This window comes from Strigops habroptila, chromosome 11 (assembly GCF_004027225.2).
Source record: "Strigops habroptila isolate Jane chromosome 11, bStrHab1.2.pri, whole genome shotgun sequence".
Taxonomy (NCBI): domain Eukaryota; kingdom Metazoa; phylum Chordata; class Aves; order Psittaciformes; family Psittacidae; genus Strigops; species Strigops habroptila.
In genome coordinates, this window is record NC_046360.1 from 2615297 (window position 1) to 2629064 (window position 13768).

The 13768-nt window shown below is 42.7% G+C and overlaps 1 protein-coding gene across 4 annotated transcripts in view; it reads right to left on the reverse strand.

The window, feature by feature from the left end:
• The window catches only part of MLXIP (MLX interacting protein), a 53776-nt gene that overhangs the window by 39098 nt on the left and 910 nt on the right, over positions 1–13768 (reverse strand). The window lies entirely within an intron of this gene.

A 13768-nucleotide genomic window follows, 5' to 3' on the forward strand; every position in this document is an offset into this window, starting at 1 on the left:
CATGACTGAGAAACCCCTGGGATTCACCAGCCAAGGACCACAGCCTCCCAGGAAGGCTGAACATTCAGAGAATGGATAGTGGAAAACAGGCTTTCACTGCTGGTCACCAGCTCAAAGAGGAGCTGTGGAACTTGTCTGCAGCACTGCAGGAAAGGCTGTATGAGTGACCCTTCATTAAATTACTGTGACACAGGGCCAGGGGGGAGCACACTAATGCTGGTGACACACAATCCTCACCACACTGTTCCCAGATGGCTCTTGTTGCCCACTTAGGATTGGACAGGCCAAGGGAGATGCCTGGTTCCCATACACAGATGGAGAGATGATCAGCCTTGTCATTAGGAAAGCAGCTCCAGTCATGCTGAAGAATAGAGTTTGTTACTTTATAATGATGGTTGTGGTCATGCTCACCACAGCCTGAGGCATTGACGAATGTTTCCTAGCAGTTAACTTTATAAAGCAATATTTAACATCACTATATGCGGTGAGTTTCTGAGACAGACCTTGGGTTTATTGCAATACAACCTTATAAAGTCATTCTTTGGTCACAGTAACTACCATGCTTAAACATCTACCAGCAAAACAGTTCAGAAATCAGTTCAGACTGACTCCCTTCCCTTAGCAAGAACGTATTTCAAATGGACCACGATTGTTTATGTCCCAAAGAAGTGGTGACTTCCCAAGTAAAACATAGGACAATATCAGCACATCCCTGAATCTTATTAAAAGCAAAACAAAACATGACTAAATGACCCTCACACAAGTCTCTTCTCTGAACCATGTTTTTCCCACATGCCAAATCACCCTAAATCAGCCTCAACCTTCACTTTGTAGAGTCCCTTAGAACGCCCAAATGAAAGGTAAAGAACATTTCTTACACATTTATCGCCTTGAGAAGCAATGTCTCTAAACCTCCTCTGCTCTGCCTCCCCGTTTTAGAAAGCCTGCTATATCCCCACAGCCTCTAATCACCACATGCAGAGGGCAGACCCCAAACCTACTAATGGGCTAATAAAAACTGCTAATAAAAATTTTAGGCTCCTTAAGCTCCGCTAAGATTTTTACTGGTTATTAGTGTTCTACTTGTATGAGTGGATACTGAAAACAGATGGGATCCATGCTGGGCTCCTAAACAACAGCCTTCACAGACCAAAACTTTATTAGAAACAGTAATGAATTGGCTTTTACTGCAGATTTCTGTGCTTATATTTGCAGAGTTGTGCTTTTCAGTAACATTTGCTGATTTGATAAAGTAAATGAGAAAAAATCTGATCACACAGTTCCTATGAAGGGTTAACTATTTCATACAGCGAGAGAGACAGACCAGAATGTAGGAATGCCTCTTGTTCCTGTGCAGTTTGATTACAGATTACCCCTCCATCACAGATGACTCAGATCACAATGTCACTCAAGTCACAAACATATATCTCTGCTTTCACAGTACAGAGGAATATCCAGTACCTTCGGGCAGCTGGTGAGGGAAGGCCGCGGCACAGAACGAGGCTGATCACAGAAAGCAGCCATGCAGCAACACAAACTGGGCTTATCTGCAGCTTCCAGAGACCAAATGCCACTGAGATATATTGTCCTGCGCTGCCCTGAAGAAACACATTTCTGTACCAAGCAAAACCTATAAAATGAGAGCACTCTGAAGCTGTAATTTTTAGAAGACAAAAGACAAATGTCTTATTTAGAAGAAGAAAGGTTAGCAAACAGTGCAAGTGCTGCCTGGAATTCTTTCCACAGCTGACACTAGAACGCTGCCTGGCTCACTCCAGTACTTGGCACCAGACCTTGCCTGCTCTGTAAGAACACCCGTACAGGTTGGACTAAAAGTCCAGCTTGCTGAGTGCTCTGCCCCCAGCACTGGACACAAGCAGGTGCTTGGGAAGAGGGAGAACAGGACAAGCATGTTTGTATGATGCTGCCAACAACCAGCCCCCAACAGCCCCTCTCAACTGTAAAGGGAAATGGTATTAACTATACATTAACTCACTGCCTAAAAGCGAAGAGGAAGAACCACATTGTTTCTTCTTTTGCTGTGTTTATAGACAGTTTTTCACCCCCCTCTTACATGGGTGAATTGCTCATGTGTATTGCTCTGGCAGGTCTCTGCTTTGAAAAGGTTTCTAAATAGAGAACAGCCACTATGGTGACTACTGCAACAACTTAAATACCCCAGCTTTTCAGAGCTTCAGGCTCTCGGCTATTTCACAATCTCTGCTTTCTATTTTCAACAGGTTTTAGGTGTCAAACATGGTTGCTAATCACCTGAACTAAGTGCAGTTTCCTCCTTGAGGTTATCTGGATCTTTGACTGAGTCAGTTCTCTCATCCCAGATCTAGGTTCATTTGAAATAAGCTGACAACATGCAAAGAACTTCTCAGGCTCTGTAGAAGATCAAAGTACTTCTCAAAAGCTGTGTTATAAAGGCCAAAAGCAATAGATTTTTCCCTTTCACTGCTTCATGCTTTTGACATCTGACATGCCACCACTGGATTTTCTTCTCAAGCTCTCTCAACCTCCAGCCTGTCAGGGACAGACATTTACAAAGCAAACAGAAAGCTGGACTAAGCTGAAGGATCTGTGCAGACAGTAATATGCAGGAGTTTGGCTGTATATAGGGAAACATTTATATGTTCTTTGGACACCATACAGGATGAGTTAACATGAGAAGCATGACATGTAACATCTGGACCTTTATGTGCTGCTGACAAGCATATTTCAGAGCCCACTCCTGAATCCACATCACAGCTTAGCAGAAGCAGAACTTTGTTGTGTTGCCCCTCTCTCAAATACCATGAGGTGACCTTGTGTAGGCAGTTGTCACTGTAAGCAGTATTAGCAGAGCTTGACTTGCCATGGATGAGGAACAGCTACAGCTTCTGCACAAACATTCAGAAATTCACCAGATGAGCAGAGACCAACCATCCTAGAAAATAACACATTATCTTATTCTTTGCTCTGGGAAATGTGGCAGCAGATAATATCCATATCCATCGGCTGGCAGATCAGGAATGCAACAAGAAATTCCACTGGCCTCTTCCTGTTTGGCACTTCTCTAACAGCTGCCAGGCCACAGCCCAGGTATTTTCCTTTTAACTTTCTCTCTAATTTTCCTTTTCACATGCATGCCTTTCCTTTTTTATGTTGTTGATCGCTTCTGCTCCTGACACACTGCAAAGTAATGGTTTCCAGTAACACAGCCTACAGCAATGGTCATACCACAGCACCAAAACCAAAAGCCTGCATAAGAAGACAATGAAGAGCAGTCATGGACTTCAAAGAAGAATCATGAAGAACTGAGAAGCTCTTCCAGAACTCATGCTCCATTTGGTCCCTGTCCCTTTCGGAATGGTGTCAATAATGAAGACAGTAAATAGATTTAACAGCAGCCTAAAAATCTGCATTCAAGATGCAGCAAGAATTTAGCAGAGTAGCCTGTGATGGCTCACACACGTATTCACACGAATGTACAGCTGCTAGATAGGAAATAAACACAGTGAGCCTCAGTTATTTTTAGGTCTGTTGTGAAACCCCAATTACCACTTCATTCCAGCTGCTCCAAAGATACACAACCACCATTGCACAGGCCTGGGCGCTGATGCTCTGAGTCTAACCCATGCCTTACACTAGGATCTCACTTTCGAGGTGACCAAGCCCCTGGCACAGGGGTGATGTGCACAAGGAGAGTGTTCTGCACAACCAGCTCACGTGGGGAAGTGCTCTGGCTGTCAACAGAGAAGTCACTGCAGCCCTGCTAGAGGTCTCACAGCCATGCTGGCCAAGGTCACCTCAGCTGAGTGTCCTTGAGCTGCTGCAGCAGAGCACCCGTTACTCTGGGACCTTGAGGGAAGGGAGAGTAAACAACGTGGCAGAGGCAAGCAGAAGCCAGGATTTTGAGTAAACAACCCATGCTAGAGAGTTCTAAAAACAAGGAACATAAGAGATTCCAGCAGCAAAAGTGTCCTTCATGCCTCTGCAATGCTTGCTTGGATCTTGTGATGCAGACATATCCCTTAAAAAACACTCTGCTGATACATGAGGACTAACAGGCTTTGCTGCTGGAAGGATCAGTGAAAAGGAAAGGCCTCATCCTGTCTACGTATGCTTCTGCAGATCTGTTCTAAGCAGTAGCAGGAGATGCAACACAAACTCTTCAGGACACAACAGTACTGTACACCTCTTGCACTCAGGACACCCCACCTCTGGCAGGACAGAGCCCCAGGACCATGCTCCTGTACTTACCACAGCTATTCTAACATCAGTAAAGCTCTGGCATTCACACAACCTCTCAACACAGATAACTCTGAAGCATCCACATAAGGACATTTTAGAAGAACACCAGGGCAGATACAGCATGGGAAGCAAGCAGTGCAGAGGAACACAGACCTACTGCACAGAGGGTTCAGACCCAGGCAGATTTGCAAGCTGCCACCTTCTGCCCAGATTTGCAAGACCCAAGTAGAAACAATGCAGCTGATGTCTCACTTCCCAAACTAGTAACAGCAATCCTCTTTCTCAAGAAGGGGGAACCTATTACACAAGAGCAACGCGATCTGGGTCTTCTCCTTACCCCGTCGCTTGCCCCCAAGGCTCAATTCTTTAACTCTTGTTCTTATTCACAAGCCAAGCCTAGTGCAAGACCACCCTTTCAACTCCCAGCTGAGATGGAAGAAGCCTTTTCATGCTCACGCAGAAATAAAGCTGTAGCAAGCATCAGATCCCTGTACTTGTATAATGACAACTCTTTATAGACTAAAGGGGGTAGATCTCTTAAGATTTCTTCCTCTGCTCCTTCAGCTGAAAGCAGCCTCAGCTCTTCTACTTCTGCTCTGAACTGTCCCCCCCCAAATTCCATCCTTTGTTTCCCAAACCACTGAGAGAATGCACAGGGAAATAGTGTTACCTGCAATTATAGAGAAACAGAACACAAAAGATATCCTCTGCTTGCTCTCATGTGCTATAAATGAGCAACAAGGATACCTCTGGATATCCAGAAATCTCCCACTATATTAAAAAAAAGTATTTGTCTCTGTCTGTAGCAAGACATTCCCACTTACAAAAATCAAGTAAACTAGAAGCAAAGATGAGAAAGTCTCTAACTGTGCATTAGAGTTGTAGATAATGTGCTGTGAACACAAAAGCAAGGATCAAAAGCTGTCTAACGAGTCATTAAAATTTAACAAGTCAATGAAATCTTTCTGTGCTCTTCACACAAGTATTCAATTCATTAAGCAGCATGCTCAGCTACTTAAACTGAACCCTTTTCCTTGCGTCACGATCCATCACAAGACTTAGCATGTCAAAAGGGTTATCTGTAGGCTGCAGTGGTCTGGCCAAAACACACTTAGATATCACTAATTAAAGAGAAATAGATTCTTTCACTAATACCCTGCTATATGATAATCCAAGCAGTAGCCTGCAGGCCCTTCCCATCTGGCCTGTCACCTCTTGTTTTAGTCTCAAAGGAGACAAAGCAGCTCCCAGAACCAGTCGTAACACCCTGGGCTTTGCATCCCTAACTACCTTCCAAGTGGCCATGGTCCAGATAACTGACCAAGGGAAAGAATCATGTTCTTTACCTTGTGCCTGGTCCTCTCCAATCTCATTTTTCATTATTCATCTGATGGCACAGCTGGAACAGTCCAACTTTAAAACCACTAGTGTTTCACAAAGGTAACTGTTGCTGAGCTTGTTCTTAAGTAGCACCCAGAGTTTGAATACCCTAAGGCACAAACTGAAACTTAACAGAAAGGGAATGGGGATAACCCTGCAGCCAGCCAAACTGTTCACACTGCAACAGAATGGCCAGGGTATCAGGCTCTCCTTCAACACTCACTCCTCAGAGGTGTTAAGTCTGCAAGAGACCTCTAAGAGATGTATAAGAGATCATCACATGTATGAGAATGACAGCAAGATAAACAGTGTCCACAGAGGAGTTGGAGTAGACAAACATCTGCTCAATCCACCTCTCCATTCAATAGAGCGAGGCAGCAACTGCAGCACATCCAGCCAAGGGAGGAAAGCAGACAAGGAGCCCTCATCATTCGTGCTTGCAGGGTAAAGACAGTGCCCTAACAAGCAGGGTCCTTTAGCTAACCAGAGTGGCACGTTCATGCCCCACACAACCATCAAATGTTTGACAGCTCAGAGAAGCTGACACCATTTAGACTTCCAAGCCCAACACACAACTCTCCAGAGGTGAAAAATCCAAATTCCTCTATGAATAACGTGGCTCCCGTTGTTCTAAAAGCAGGAGGGTTTTCTACGTTCTCCAGAAGGCCAAACCTCCTCAGTGACCGCATAAGGAGAGCACTGATGCCTCTCAGAACCACAACTACCAGTCAGGGCAGGGAGCGGGCGCTTTTCACAGGCAGTTCAGAGAATGCCAAAGGCAGTCAGCAGAACGCTGCCTTCCAGAAGCATTATGATCACCATTAAGATACCTGGTTTTATTACCCTGTAATTTGCATCTGTAGGGTTCCTCATTAGTTAAAAGCAGTAGCTTTTCTAACACAGGTGTCAGTAAGCTGAACATCATCTCCCTCTTCCCCTCCTAAATCCTTCTCCCATTTGTCTCCTTTATTATTTAAATTTGTAGCTGAAATGTCACCTTTGATATGGCTTCCTTTTAGACTCCTGTGTTAGCTCACTTCTACACTTTATGCCTTTGTTTCCCCCCCCTTTCAAAAAGGCCAGGACACACAGCTGGGTCTCTGAAGTGTGGAGACTGTTTTCATCATTTCTAGAAGGGAGAAAGGGAGGAAAAAGCAGTTAGCTGATTTATCTAAGATCAACAAGCCAAGAGACTGAGGGCTACCGAAAAGCTTTGTGCTTGTGTCACAAAGTAAATAAGCTGTAGCAGACGCACACTACAACATTTCCGATGGCAAATAGAGCTGTACTTACAAAGAGATGTCTATATTAATTATATTATGAATGGCACAAGTCGGCATGCTTTATGTTCAAAACAATCAAAACCGACCTTCCAACTCCCATCTGAGCAAACCAACAAAAAACTAGTTTGAAAAGACCACATTTAGAATTTCTATTCTAGTAGTAAAACTATTAGAAGCAATTTCTGGAAAACCTCAGCTTTTCCCAACCTCATTTTTCAAGTCTTCCTGCTTCAGAAACTGTGACAATAGTGTAATTCTAGCTCGCACTAAAAACAATCACATTCAGGTTTTTCCATCACTGTCCAAAACACAAAGAACCAACTCTATTTTCTTTGGAGGCAACTGAAACAAGTACTTTTCCTAATCATCTTCATAATTGTTTTATAGACATGTTAAAGGTTTCCTTCCCAGAGCAAAAGGAAAATTCTATGAAAGCTGTAAAATATTTCTATAGCCATCAAAGAGATTAGAAAGTTTGGCTTTTTCCTCAGAAGTAGCTTAGAAGTTTTGTCTTTAAAGAAACTGCTTGTGCCAGTGACGTCCAAATATCAAAGGACAGTTGAGGAAAACTGTAAATGCAATTATTTTTTGCATACAAAGGAAAGGAAGTAGCAAGCATATAGCCTGAAGACCATTAATTACAAATGAAATACCAGATTAAACCCGACCTGTCCAAGTTTCTGAACTGATAAGGTTTGTTGTTGTTTTGTTTTAAAAATACTAACCTTTAACAGCAAAAGGAAGCAAGGCAGCATTTCAAGAGCCAAACCAGGAGCCCCAGCTCTCCTGTCCCCCATTTTACTGTACAATCATCCACAACTTCCCTATGTGGGTCCATCTAGCTCACTCTCTCCCCTTATCAGGCACACCCTCATGAAATCCTTCCTGTCTAACTCCCCCATGCGAATCTGTGATGCGAAAGAAATGCTTGACTTCTCTGACACCAGCCACACCTTCAGTCTTTCTGACTTCCCATACCATGCTCCCTCTCATGCCTAGTTCTCCTGCCCTGAGCAGCACTACTGCCAGAGTAAGCCAATGGCACCCTCTTTTCCCCCCAACTCATCATTACCCATTCACCTTCATCCTTTTTATCAGATCTCCTCTAATTACAACTCCAATCTCATTTCTTCTCCACAATGTCCCCATCATCATCAGAGACTGCCCTCTCCTCGCTGCCATTCTGTCCAACCCTGCTGCTAAACTGTTTCCTCACAAAGGTTTAGCCAGTTCCTAACCCGGGGACAAACCCACCCAGTCAGCTGGAAGGTCATATGTCTGACTTGAACTTCACAGTATCTTCTTTCTTTCTGTTTTCATCTCTCTGACATCTTCTATTAACACCATCCAGCCACCATGGAGCTTTATCTTGGCCTTTCTAATTTATTCAATGCATTCCTCAAAAATCCTCTTAATTTTACTCCTAACCTCAGTGAATTTCTGGCCTCACTCCCTGCCCTCTCAACTCTTCCTTCCTTGCAACAGGTCTGGTACTAAGGGAAAAACTCCACTCACACAGAACAAGTTACAGAGTTCACTCTACTTCAAGCCTGCCCATTTTAACTGCAGATTTAAAATGCCTCTCTGGCACCTCAGAAATGCCCAGCCATTGGCTTGATATGGCTACAAAGCTCCCTTTATTCCTCCCCACCACTTTCCAGCTTGCTGCATCACTAGATACCCCTTTGCTTGATTAACACTAATCACAGCTTAAGGACACACAGACAGATAAGCAGCTGCCCAAGTGACTGTATATCAACTCTGCCTTCCAACAGAATGGAATTTCCCACACACACACACATGGGAAAGTAACAAACAAGAATGATTCAGCGACCTACTAAAGGAGCACATGGAAAAACATGAGTAAAGCTAAGACCTGAATTTCGGGTTTCTTAGCTTTAACTCCTCTTGCCACTCAGCAGAAAGAAATTTAAACAGGTAAAGGGGAGAGAACTGGAAATCAATGTGTTCATTTCTGCTGCCATCAAGCTCTACCCCATTCGAAGCACACCATAATCATCCAACACAAAATCTTCATTAGAAGTAACTCCAAGTCTCACAATTCAGTGAAACTTTTTTCCAGACCACGCAGAAGTTCCTGAGAACTGGCACTGAGGACAAACTAGTTCCCTCTTCCCTATTTCAGCAAGCCACCAAAACTTATGATTACGAAATCCATGTTGTATTTAAGCCAGAAAATAACATCTGTTTTCTGTGTGAAAAGACAAAACTACAACAAAACATGTAGATTAAGTGGTAAATAAAAAATTGTATCTACAATGTGCTCTTTTTTTTAATGAAGAATGTGAACTACTGTCACCACATCTCTGTAGTGACATCCCACACAGCCAAGACCACCAGAAGTTTGTGACCTGCAAAGCCACCAAAATAGCCAGGAGCAGAGCAAAGAAAATCATCCCTGTATCTAAATCTCTGTCTACAGAATTTGCCTTTTCTTCCTGTAAGTCACATGTAGCCCTGAAGATACCAAAACCTTAATTTCAACGAAGGCCTTCTCACACTGCCACTACTACATGTTTACTTTGGCAAAAGAAACGCATCTTCGAAAGAAGAACAGCTCAGCACTCTTCCTGCACACCCTCCTCAGGTTCAAGGTTGTCAAGGTGGAATTTAAAAGCGCATCTTACACAAAGCTTAAAAGCTTGTGACTATATCAAGCATTTGACTTAAGCAAGGTAAGAGGCTCAGTAACAATGTCCTGACTGATACCGCACTCTGAACGTAGCATCCTTGCTGCGAAGTGACCCTTCACCATGAATACTTACAACACAGCAACTCTGCTCCAGTCACGCTTAATTCATAGGATGAATATAGGTGGTTTTATCATAGTAGTTTCTAAAGCAGCATGTGAAATATATAACTAAATTCTGGAAGCTTTTCATCTCAAACCTGCTGTCACCATTTCTAAGAACTTCCCAAAACACATGCTGCATAAACAAGGAATATGTGGCATAGGTGCTCTGGAACTAGCTGATCCCTCATGTCCTCCCACTGATGAAGGGGAGTATTTTTGGCTTACATGAAGTGAAGGGGTCATGTTACTAACAAGGAGAGATGAGATCTAGAAATGACCTGGCAAGCTTTTCAAAAGGTAGCCTTTGTCACTGTTCCCAAACCCCACTCTCTAGTTTTGTGCAACTTTCACAAATAGGATTGAGAAGGTTTTAGACAAGTATCCGATGCCAATGTTAACACTCTTACCGAAAGTACAACACCTGGCATATTCCTTAAGCTCTTACTAGAAGGTGAGAGAACTCTGAGGGTACTTCAGAATACACAAGCCCACAAAGTCATCTTCATTTCCTCTACCACTAAGGAGGACATCAACTGACTTAGGAATATATAACAGCAGTTTAAAAAGAACACACCCACAATAAGAGTGACCTTTGATAATCCCTAATAAAGCTTCTGCTTTGTTTACATGAGGTACATGATCACACATAACTGACTAGCCCATTCCCTCAAGGGCAGAGATTGTCCCCCCCAGCACTGCAAAGAGGGGAACCTTCATAAAGAAAATTAATGGACTTACATGGTCCCAGAGTCTCAACATAAGAGGTTACAAGGCATGAATAAGATATACTGAGTACTAACTGAAGCCTGCCCTGTCACTTATCCATTTTACACCTAAAGAAAATAGCTAAAGAATCGACTTAAATCTACTTTTTCCAGGAGTAACACATTGTATTTTACTACTCCCTGCAGGGATTACATTAATCATTCCAGCATGGTTTCTCTCTCTTCCACCTCAGCATCCAAACCCTGCAGATAAACTAGCACAATGCCGCCGAATCCTACCACACGTGTTTCAGAGCTCCACATGCAGAGTTCAGAGTAGGCAGATCTGCATTTCCAAGTGTGTGTTTCAGGTTTTGAAACTTAAACTCTACATCACTGCTCCCAAAGCAGAGCTTTCCATGGGGAAGTGTAACATCTCCTGTTAGGGCAAGAAATGGTTTACAGGGGCCTTTCATAATGTGTAATCTCACTTCACATAAGCTTTCAGCCTGCGTCCTACAAGGAGCTGAACATGATTCTTCTGCTGAAGACACCAGCTCTCCAAAATGAAGAGAAAAAACTCCTCTGTCCCAATCTCGGAAAAAAAAAGTCATGATATGCTGTGGTTAGAACATTGCAGAACACAGTTCACTTTGAAGAAGTCACTTGTGGGTAATGTAATTATTTGGATAACTGTACAGTTATTAAAGGGTTTTACTAAATAAAATATCAAGATTATGTATCATTTGACTTAATCCTGCTTAATAACCATTGACGATATAACCACAAGCACAGTTTCTCACTAGAATGAGCATCAAAGATCATTTTCATTTCAGAAAGCACATTTTTTACATCTTTTTGCCTCTGAAGTGGTCTGCCTCCCATAGGTCACCCTACACACATCAAGATCTACAAGGTCACGTTGTTTTAAAGGGCTGAGATGAAGGGGCTAAAAGAGGAAAACCAGAGTTCTTTTACCTTTGTCAGTGTGGTAGAGTTCCCACAATTAATCTCATGAGAAAAACGGGTGACATTTAGATAAAGCACAGCCCGCGTGATACCTGTTGTAAACCCTGGTGTTTATAAGTAACTTATTGATTTAGAAGATTGGTTTAATCTCCTAACTGTTGAGGGAACTATATTATGGTCATATTTTCCCCTGTGAAATAGCTCATCTGAAATGAGGATTTTGAACCTGCGCAACTGGAAACGTGACTGAAACAGCTCTGATGAAAACCAGAATCAGGTTAGTTTGTACTGCTCAAAGGCATGAGGGAACCGCTTCCCCTCCATTCATAAATAGCTTTTTTATCATAAAGCTCCACAGTTAACAGCATAAAGGCATATTAAAAAGACAACATTTTAAAGCACATTTAAAGGAGCCCAGGCTACCCCATGCATCCCAAAGTGAACGTGATCCAGCATAAATTTGGCTGCATAAACCATCCCAGGTAATGACTTGGGTAATCTAGAGAAACTTTGCTTTCTAGCTCATTGGTAACACTAATGGAGACCACACAACTCAGTGCTGCTTCCTAAAACTTTAAACACTGAAATACTAGCAATGGGTGTCAAGTGTAAATAAATATTACACACAGAGCTCTGTTACAGCAACTTCCTTGGGTTTGTATTTAACAACTGCATCACCCCAGCTCATGCCCCTCGTTGCTGGTTCTGCAACAGCCAGAAAGCAAAAACTACACTTCTTCACCTTTTTGTGTTGCAGTTTTTGGTGTTGGCTTCGACAGCCCCCGGTTCTTTTCTAGAGTGAACCTCTATCCAGCAAAGGCAACATGAAAAACGTAAACACGGAGTCTGTGTGTTTTGTCAGTGCTAGGTCAGACAGACAATAATGGGAAAGATACAGCTGAGGCAACAGTGACGAAAACATCCCATAAGCCAACAAAGATCAAATCAAACTCGAAGCACAGCACATAAGGCAGGTGCCATTTACATGTGTTCCCTGAGAAGAATACAACAGAGAGACCGCTTCTAAGGCAGAAAGGTTCAACCTACATCAATCATTTGTTACACAGTGATGACTCCTCGTTTCACAGTCACATTCATCACCCCAAATCAGATGTTCCAAAATTATTTTAATCCATTTTAGACCCAAATTTACAACTGGTTTGTTAAGCAGATTTAAAAAACTGATCACAAAGCCATCCAGTAAGGAGGCTGGGTCTGGGCAGGATGTTTCATGGTTGCAACTAAGCAAACCTCAAGGTATCCAAGCACAGAAGCATTAGAAGTATGATTTTCTTTAGTAGCTTCCAGGATATTTTCTGCAGCTTGCCTCATACTACCCAAAACAAGCAGGATAAAATTATTTCTCCTGTAATAAGATTTGGTGCTCAATTTATGCATCCACAGCAGAGTTCGCTATTGCCAAATGAGTATCACAGAATTATTCCTTTGCATTAGAGGTGATCCTTGGTTCCAAATCCCAAGTGGGCTATTGTGGAAGCACAACATAGAACACACTAGTAGAAGCACAACATAAACTAAAGCTGATAGAGGCCAGTGAGCAGACACGCATGAGGAGTCTCTTCTCTCCCTCACGGTGCTTGTAGTTCCTTTGCATGTTCCACTCAGCTTGTACAATAAAGGCTGGTTAATTTTTAGTTAAGTTTTACATTTTTATTTCTTCTGTAAACGCTGATGGCCATTGCTGCACACACCTTATCTCAGATTCGCCCTCTTGACAGCAACTAATAATTTGTTTGGTAAAAATTACCAAAATGAGAAGATTACTTACATTATATTTTCTTGCTACCTGTACAGAACGGGTAGTTCTATTGTTTCCTCTTCACTGAGCAATACTTAAAGAGAGGAATTTGGGGTCGGCAAAGTTAATTTTCTTTTAAGAAGCCAAGATGGTTCCTATAAATGAAAATATTTCCGTTGACATGCTCAGAGGCGTTTTCCATCATCCCTTTTCATCAGCTTCCAAAATACACCGGCTAGTGAACATCAGATTGGATCCAATTTCTGCTATCTCACATGGAACAAAAGAGAGCAGGCACACATCTTTCCAAAACACCCCTTTTCCACAGCTCTGCCTCCATTTTGGATGACAAACAAAGGGGATAAATGCGAAAATAACCCCTTATCAAACAGATGAAAAGCAAAACTCAAGTCTGAGCGAAAGGTGCAGATAAACCCAGGAAGTGCTACTACCACCGGAACAAAGGGAACAATGACAGATCCCGCGTTCTTGAATTTGTGATAAAAATAAAATTTGGGGAGGAGAAAAAAGAAAAGGGAAACTGGCCGCTTCTCACCCTGAGCAAGGCACCAACGTTTACTTTGCCCTTTAAGGATCTCTCTCCCGAGACTCTCCACAC